Source organism: Dermacentor silvarum, chromosome 5 (assembly GCF_013339745.2).
Source record: "Dermacentor silvarum isolate Dsil-2018 chromosome 5, BIME_Dsil_1.4, whole genome shotgun sequence".
NCBI lineage: Eukaryota > Metazoa > Arthropoda > Arachnida > Ixodida > Ixodidae > Dermacentor > Dermacentor silvarum.
The window spans coordinates 14,305,909-14,314,336 of NC_051158.1; the positions used below are offsets into that span (position 1 = coordinate 14,305,909).

The 8,428-nt window shown below is 50.0% G+C and overlaps 1 pseudogene; it reads right to left on the bottom strand.

Annotated features, from left to right (window-relative positions):
- Positions 1-58: 58 nt before the first annotated feature.
- On the bottom strand, positions 59-1,171 carry LOC119452764 (uncharacterized; annotated as a pseudogene).
- Between the last annotated feature and the right edge of the window lie 7,257 nt (positions 1,172-8,428).

Sequence of the window (8,428 nt, forward strand, 5' to 3'; positions counted from 1 at the left end):
ACAACCAAGAGGACGCCATCAATCGGCCAGCTTCGCTGTCCCTTGAGCTTTGCGCGGCCTAGTGCGCGGCCGCGACTGCCGAACGCTCTCTCTCAACAAGGGCTTCTTCGATATCCGAAACCAATAAGTGCCTGTATTCAGCGAATAGAGCATCGGTCTCGACTCGACACGTCTCAGAGGTGCTTTCGATGGCGCTCGTCAAGGTCTGGGCGAAGATGGCGGACAGCTTCGCTATCGAGTCGTCTCTGAAGGAGGGAAGACGCGCCTCGAACGACTCGAGCTTCGACTCTACGGAAGTACACTTTTCCGAGATCACTCTCAGGGCCGCTTTCGAACACTCTCTCTCAAGAAGGGCTTCCTCGATCTCCGAAACGACTCTGTGCCTGTGTTGAGCCAGCAAATCCCCGGTCTCGACTCTGCACGTCTCGGTGGCGCTTTCGATGGCGCCCCTCACGGTCTGGGCTAAAATGGTGGACAGCTTCGCTATCGAGTCGTCTCTGAAGGAGGGAAGACGCTCCTCGAACGAGTCGAGCTTCGACTCTACAGAGGCACACTTTTCCGAGATCCCTCTCAGGGCCTCCCTGACTTCCAGTGCGGCATTGACAAAGTTGTCGTCGAGCGCCGGCTGCTCAGGAAGGTTGGGCGGCGTACGGCAGGACTCTAGGTGGTCGGTCATTTGCAGGTGCGGTACCTTGCCACTGCACCTGGGACAGCTCACGACGTGGAAACGGCAAACGTTGGTAAAGTGCCCCAGCATATCCGAAGCAGGGCCCTCGGCGTTGCAGCCATTGTCAACGTTCCAGCAGCGCACCTTGCGGCTCAGCAGACAGTCCTTCCTGATACGAAATGACCACACTATGTCCTCCTCGTCGAACGTTTCTTTGTCCAGCGGACAGCGGTTGCTCCCACGTCATTTGTAGCATGGCTCGCATAGCAGGTGACGGCAGGGTAGCGTCGTCGTGGCTGGGGGCACCAGTCCGCAGGCGCTGCACACTCTGGTCGACGGGAAAGCGGGCACGAACGACGTCGGCCGCCAGTCGAGGCCGCAACCGAAGCCGAACACCGTCTGCGTGCTGACACGAGCCATGATCGCCGTATGAACACTTTCGGGAGCGTACCGCACAGCGTTCGCCGACACAGTACACGGCGCCGGGTTTACAGAAGTGGGCGAGTTATCTCTCGTTTCCCGGGCCGGTTTTATCAAGAGCAGCGCCGGTGTTATCGACAGCTGAGGGCTGTCGATAACATGCGCACCGGGTGCTCCATAGAGCAACATAGTAAACGATAAAGGCTGCTTCACACTCACGGTGTAAGATATATACTCTTTAGGTGGGGACACTTCTCGGCTTGCTTGCTAGACGCGATCGACCAGATAAAGTAGCAAGGGTGGTGACGGCAGCGGATACCTATCGGCGGAACGACGCAACTTCAGTTAGAACGCAGGCGAGAGCGTGCGCCGACAAGGAACGCGCGCATGCCCTCTCCCCGGTGACCTACTTTCGTGCGTCACTCAATCATTTCGGATTTCCCGCGAACCGCCGGTTGCTATAACAATGGGAGATTAAACCAATAAAAAGCTTTCTCTGTTGAAGTTGCGTCGTACTGCCGATAGGTATCCGCTGCCGTCACCGGGCAGATCGGCGCGCGCCTTTGCTACTTTATCTGGTCTATCGAGTCTGGCGAGTGTCCTCACCTAAAGAGTATATCTTACACCGTGTTCACACTACACTGACACGAGAACAATTTTGGTATGCCGACTGATGACGCGAGCAGTTTACAGGATGGAAAACGCTGTGGCCAACAGTTTAATGGAAGGAAAACGCAGTCGCCAACAGTCGGCACACCAAAGCCCCTATTCTCGACACGCATGGCGGCTGCACGGCCGCCATTATCCGCCCTGTTGACTCTCTCATTGGCTGTCGAGAGGTCACGTGTCTTTAAATTTGTGCCGGGAAACGGTGTTTTTGCAAAATGCAATTTTGCGTTTGCATCAGAATGACAAAACGTGACGTGGAGCTGCAAATTTTATCGACTAATACTTCTTTGTGGTCCTTGGCACCTATTATTGCGACTTTAACGCTTTAAAATAAAAGTGGACCGTAGCGCGCAGAAGCCCGTGCAATGCATTTGCAATTTCGTGAATATGTGGTGGCGTTCCAAGACAGCCGGCATGTCAGCTTGTTGATTGGCTGAAGGAATATCCCGCGAGGAGCGTCACAGGAAGGGCGCCGTTTCGTAAACGTCAATTGATAGCTTTCACGTGACGTCACGCACCCACCCTATCACTGCATCGGTGCACCAACATGGCGACTACGAGCACTTCAGTCCAATCCATCTTATTGAAAGCTTTGACGTGACGTTACGGACCCAGCTTATCATCGTGTCGGTGCACCAACATGGCGGCTACAATGATGTAAGTGCAAGCCATCTATTTGACGTTGTGTGACGTTGCGCTGGGCCGCCACTGCAGAGATCTTGCGCCATAATTTGTGGTGCAACGAGCCGGGCGAATTATGGTAATGAGCGGCCATATTCATTGATGGTCGAGAGGCATGCGTTTCGCCGCATTTCCCCCGTCCTTTAGGGCCGTGAAAATATTTTGTTCGTAACGCGTGCTCATAGCATTTGCGTCGCTCTCGGGAGGTGTGGACATTTGTGTTTTGAACCATCATTTTTATAAAAACACGTTTGTTTGAACTAATATTGGTTGAACATAGCAAACTTTCTGCTACTTTCTGCACTTTTCACTGCTGCGTTTGTATACCGTAATCAAAATTAATGACTTTTCGCGTTATCAGAGGCTATGACAACGACGGCTTTTTAATTTATAAAAAGAAATGCACGCAAGGCGGCTCCTTTAAGTTTCCTCACGCGGTGGGAGTAAGCAGCGAAGTGAACAAGAGATGGCAGCGCCGGCGCTTGTGTCGCGCAAGCGGATACCTTTGGCGCGTGCAACGCTATCGATGATATTTCTCAGCCAGACGAGTCGGACTGAGTCACTTGCGTTACACGAGATAGCGATAACGCGGCCTAGAGCGTGTGCTCATCACCACTGGTAGGTCGCGTATGTTGTCTCAAGGTAGAAAGGAAGCGCGTGGACGCCAATGATGACTCGTTCAGTTTCCCGAGGGACACGCATCATACCTTAAGATGCAGACGATGGCTTGTACGCAGCAGACCACGGAAGCGAGAAGCGGTTTTGACGGAATAATGGTGCGTTTTGAGCCAGCTGCTTTATTTTTACTGAAGAGGAAAACTGTTTTGCTTTATCAGGAATTTTAGGTTCGGTGCCTTCATTTCAGTTTCTTAGGCAGAACGTCAAATTTGCGTCACGTTACGAAAACAAATCGGGGCCATCAGCGCCATTTTGTAAGCGTCGCGCCTACGTCACGCCTCGAAGAAAATGGCGGAATGTCCAGAATAGAAGTTTGCTCGTGGCGATGCGTGCTGAGATATGCCGAGATTGTATTACCGTATTTAACACTGTAATATCGTCAAGACTCTCATGCGTAGCGATAAAAAGTAATGGCTATATATGTATATATATAGTGTTAACCTTACAAGTTTTGATCAGTAACTTTATTTCTGAACTGCCTTTTCACTAAACATTACGTTTTAGCTATGTCTTCAGTACCAGGGAAAACTACAGGTGCCACGCGTGCTGTGTTGGTGTAGATTAAAGTGTGGTTTTCGTGAATCATTTCAGTGTAATGTTGATGTTATCTTAACGCTGAACCAACAGATGTGTGTTGGTACTTAGGACACATGGATATGCTACTTCGTTCAAAATCTGGCTAAACCCATTGCTCTGAATTCATGCAAAACTCTCAAGGCTCACCAGTGTAATGCGTACTGCGTACGTAATGCGTACTTAGTGCCCACGTCTGAACCCATTCTAGGATTTTGTGAGTGTTAATCATTTTTCGCTGAGTCATTGACACTTTTGCTGAGTCACGCTCATGACTATGACTTCTACCAGCATCCTTTAGTATTTCCTTCAATTAGTACCCACGTCCGAACCCATTTCTGTGGTTTTTGAGTGTTAATCTTTTTCGCAGGGTCATTGTCATGACTTACATGACACGCATGTGATGACATTTATGTCATGATCTATCACTTATGTTCGTCATACACTGCTGTCATACTATGCCAATTTTGGTACCTACCAAGTTAATGAAACGACCATGAGAGCACCAAGGCATAGGCGGCTGCTTCATGACCTACATGACACGCATTTCATGACATCCATGTCATGTCATGACATTCATTTATGTTTATCATATACTCTTGTCATAGTATGCCAATTTTGGTACATACCAAGTTAACGATACGGCCATGAGAGCACGAAGACGTAGGTGGCTAGATAGATAGATAGATAGATAGATAGATAGATAGATAGATAGATAGATAGATAGATAGATAGATAGATAGATAGATAGATAGATAGATAGATAGATAGATAGATAGATAGATAGATAGATAGATAGATAGATAGATAGATAGATAGATACTGTCAAAGTAGCAAATGTTCGCCAAGAAATGCTTCGCATTTAATGGATGGGTGTATTGAGGATAGACTGTGATGCGATTTTGTGGCGAATGTTCTCACTTACTACGCTTCATTTGCATTGTTGTGTGCTCAGTATATGTGATGTCATAGCTATGCGATGTGACCTGGCGCAGCAAGCCTCGAGCGGTAAATGTTGATTTTTTTTTTTTTCTGCCATGACGTTGGCCCCGCGAAATGTAGATGGCGTTGCCGTGCCTCCACAAGCCGCCATTGCAGGACGTATGGGCTTCTATGGAAACTTTTAACTGGGTAAGCATTTGCTATGCCTACCCAACGAGAAATTTCTCCTTCACGTAAGGCGAATGCAATGGCCCATACCCCCCTAAACAATGGCTCGATCATACGTCCGTCAGCAAGCAAAAAATGCAATGGCTCATACGTCCGTAAGGCAGAGGCTACAAGCGCTCAGAAAAGTGAAGCCAGCAGTGCATACATTCATTGAAATCACGCATACAACACACAGGACAGCATACGTTTCAGTAAAGAACAAGCTCAAAACAAGCATCCGAACCACCAGTAAAGCATTGCATACCCCCCTCAGCAGTTGTATAGTGGTGGTTTTGCAACAGCTTCGCTGGACATCCAGGGTGATAAGGACGGATAAGAGTTGATAAGGGTTTATTCTGGTCGAATCAAGTTTCATAACATTAATAATGACATCCGGCTGCGTGGAGATGAACTAATGGCAGAATGCTTACGCATATATATATATTGTCGCAACGTCAGAAACAGAGGTCGCACAGCCCTGATCAAGAGGAATAGCAGGAGGTCGCCTTTTTAATACAGCGCGCTGCCGCGACTTCTTCTTCTTCACCGCGCCTTGATAGAAACGCGCGTGCCTGCTCGCATATTCCTCCTCTTCATCAGAGTACAGGCGCGGCATTTGCTTCCCTCCGAAGGAAGCATCGTCCCGATGCGTAACTTAAGCATATGAGGGCGGCGTACAAATGGCACAGAGTAAGACACGCAAAACAAAACCACAAAAAAACAACAGAAAAGAACAAACGAAACTTAGTTCGACAGATACGGCTTCATCCGCACCACATGCACCACTTCGGGTAAGTGCTTGCGGCGACTGGAGTTACTGTCACTGTCAGGAACGACCTCGTAGGTCACGTCGCTCAGGCGTCGAATCACTCTGTATGGCCCAAAGTACCGTCTTAGCAGTTTTTCAGAAAGTCCACGACGGCGTATGGGTATCCAAACCCATACTTTATCGCCGGGAGTGTAGATAACGGACCTGTGTCGAAGATCGTACCGTTTTGCATCTTGGCCTTGCTGATAGCAGATACGTACGCGGGCAAGCTGTCTAGCTTCTTCGGCGCGCTGAGTAAATTCGACAACGTCGGTAGGTATGTCGTCACACTCGTGAGGCAGCATGGCATCCAACGTCGTCGTGGCTTCGCGACCGTGGACCAAGCTGAAGGGCGTCATTCGAGTAGTTTCTTGTCGAGCGGTATTGTATGCGAAAGTTACGTAAGGCAAAATCTGATCCCAGTTCTTGTGTTCCACGTCGACGTACATGCATAGCATGTCTGCGAGGGTCTTATTAAGCCGCTCGGTCAGTCCGTTGGTCTGGGGGTGATATGCGGTTGTTTTCCGGTGGTTTGTACCACTTAGTGTGAGAACCGAGTCAAGAAGTTCTGCAGTGAAGGCAGTTCCCCTGTCTGTGATGACTACTTTTGGGGCACCGTGCCGAAGGACGACGTTCTCGATGAAAAAATGAGCCGCTTCGGCTGCTGTGCCCCGCTGCGTAGCTTTAGTCTCCGCGTAGCGCGTCAGGTAATCGGTTGCGACAATGATCCATTTGTTGCCGGCTGTAGAAGTTGGAAATGGGCCCAGGAAATCCATTCCAACTTGGGTGAAAGGCTGTCCTGGTACCTCGACTGGATGTAAGAGACCTGCAGGCTTGCCGGGAGGTGCTTTGCGTCTTTGGCAGTCGGCGCATGTTTGTACATGATGTTTCACAGCAGCGGGTAGCTTTGGCCAATAGTACTTGCGTCGGAGTCGGGACAGTGTTCTCGTGTAGCCTAGATGACCTGAGGTGGCTTCATTGTGGCATGCTGTTAGTATTTCTTTGCGAAGTGATATCGGTACGACAAGCAGGTACGTGCTGCCGCTGGCAGAAAAGTTCTTTTTATAGAGAACATCATTTCGCAGACAAAACGACGGCAGTCCCCTGGCATAGAGTCGCGGGACGTCTGTACTTCGGCCTTCCAAGAAATTAATGAGTGGGAGCAGCTCTGGGTCGTGGCGCTGCTCCTGTGAAATGGTGACGGCGTCGACGACTCCCAAAAATGCAGCGTCAACGTCCGCGTCATCGGTACCTGCGGGCTCTACGGGTGACCGCGAAAGGCAGTCGGCGTCGGTGTGCCTTTTCCCTGATTTGTAAATGATGGTCATGTCGAACTCCTGAAGCCTAAGACTCCAGCGCGCCAAACGGCCAGATGGATCTTTCAAGTTAGTCAACCAACAAAGAGAATGATGATCGCTGACAACCTTGAATGAACGGCCGTACAAATATGGGCGAAATTTGGTAACCGCCCACACCACGGCGAGGCATTCCTTCTCGGTAGTCGAGTAGTTTTCCTCCGTACGAGAGAGTGTTCGACTGGCGTAAGCGATTACTTTTTCGAAGCCGTCTTGCCACTGCACCAGTACGGCCCCCAGACCAACATTGCTCGCATCGGTGTGAAGTTCTGTAGGGGCTTCCAGGTCAAAGTGCGCAAGAACTGGAGGCGTTTGCAGGCGCTGGCGTAGTTCGTCAAATGCTATTTGCTCATTTTCACCCCACAGAAAGGGAACATCGTCTCGTGTAAGGCGTGTTAACGGGGCAGCAATACGAGAGAAGTTCGCAATGAACCGCCGGTAATAGGCGCACAGCCCCAGGAAGCGCCTCACTGCCTTCTTGTCGGGTGGTGTGGGGAACTTTGCCACAGCGTCTATTTTATCTGGGTCCGGTCGTACACCCTCGTGACTGACGACGTGGCCGAGGAAGCACAGTTCACTGAAGCCAAAATGACATTTCTCGGGCTTTAACGTCAGGCCAGCTGAGCGTATGGCTTGAAGAACAGTGAGTAACCGGCTTAGGTGCTCCTCGAATGTAGCCGAGAACACTATGACGTCGTCTAAATAGACCAAGCAAGTTTGCCACTTCAGGCCTGATAGTACGGTGTCCATTAAACGCTGAAAAGTGGCTGGCGCTGAGCACAGACCGAAAGGAAGTACCTTAAATTCGTAAAGACCGTCGGGGGTCACGAAGGCCGTTTTCTCACGATCTCTCTCATCGACCTCTATCTGCCAATACCCGCTTCGTAGGTCCATTGATGAAAAATAACGTGCATGCCGCAGCCTGTCCAGCGAATCGTCTATGCGTGGCAGCGGGTAGACGTCTTTCTTCGTGACTTGGTTTAATTTGCGGTAATCGATGCAGAAGCGCAAGCTGCCGTCTTTCTTTTTGACCAAGACCACGGGTGAAGCCCAGGGACTGTTCGAAGGCTGGATCACGTCATCCTCGAGCATCTTGGTCACTTGCTTTTGAATCTCTTCACGTTCCTTTGGAGCTACACGGTAGGGGTTTTGTCGAATCGGCCTCGTGGTATCATCCGTGATTATACGGTGCTTGGTCAGCGGTGTTTGTTTCACTTTTGACGTAGTCGAAAAGCAATCTTCGAACTGGTGTATCAGCTCCAAGAGGCGCTGTCCCTCAGAAGGCGACAGGGTGGAGCTGACGTCGAAAGACAAATGTGTCGAGGCCGGAACGGTCGTTTCTTGACGTTGTAAAGCCAAACAATCTTTTACTTGAATGACTTCGTCGCAGTAGGCAATTGCGGTGCCCTTTTGAATGTGACGGCGTTC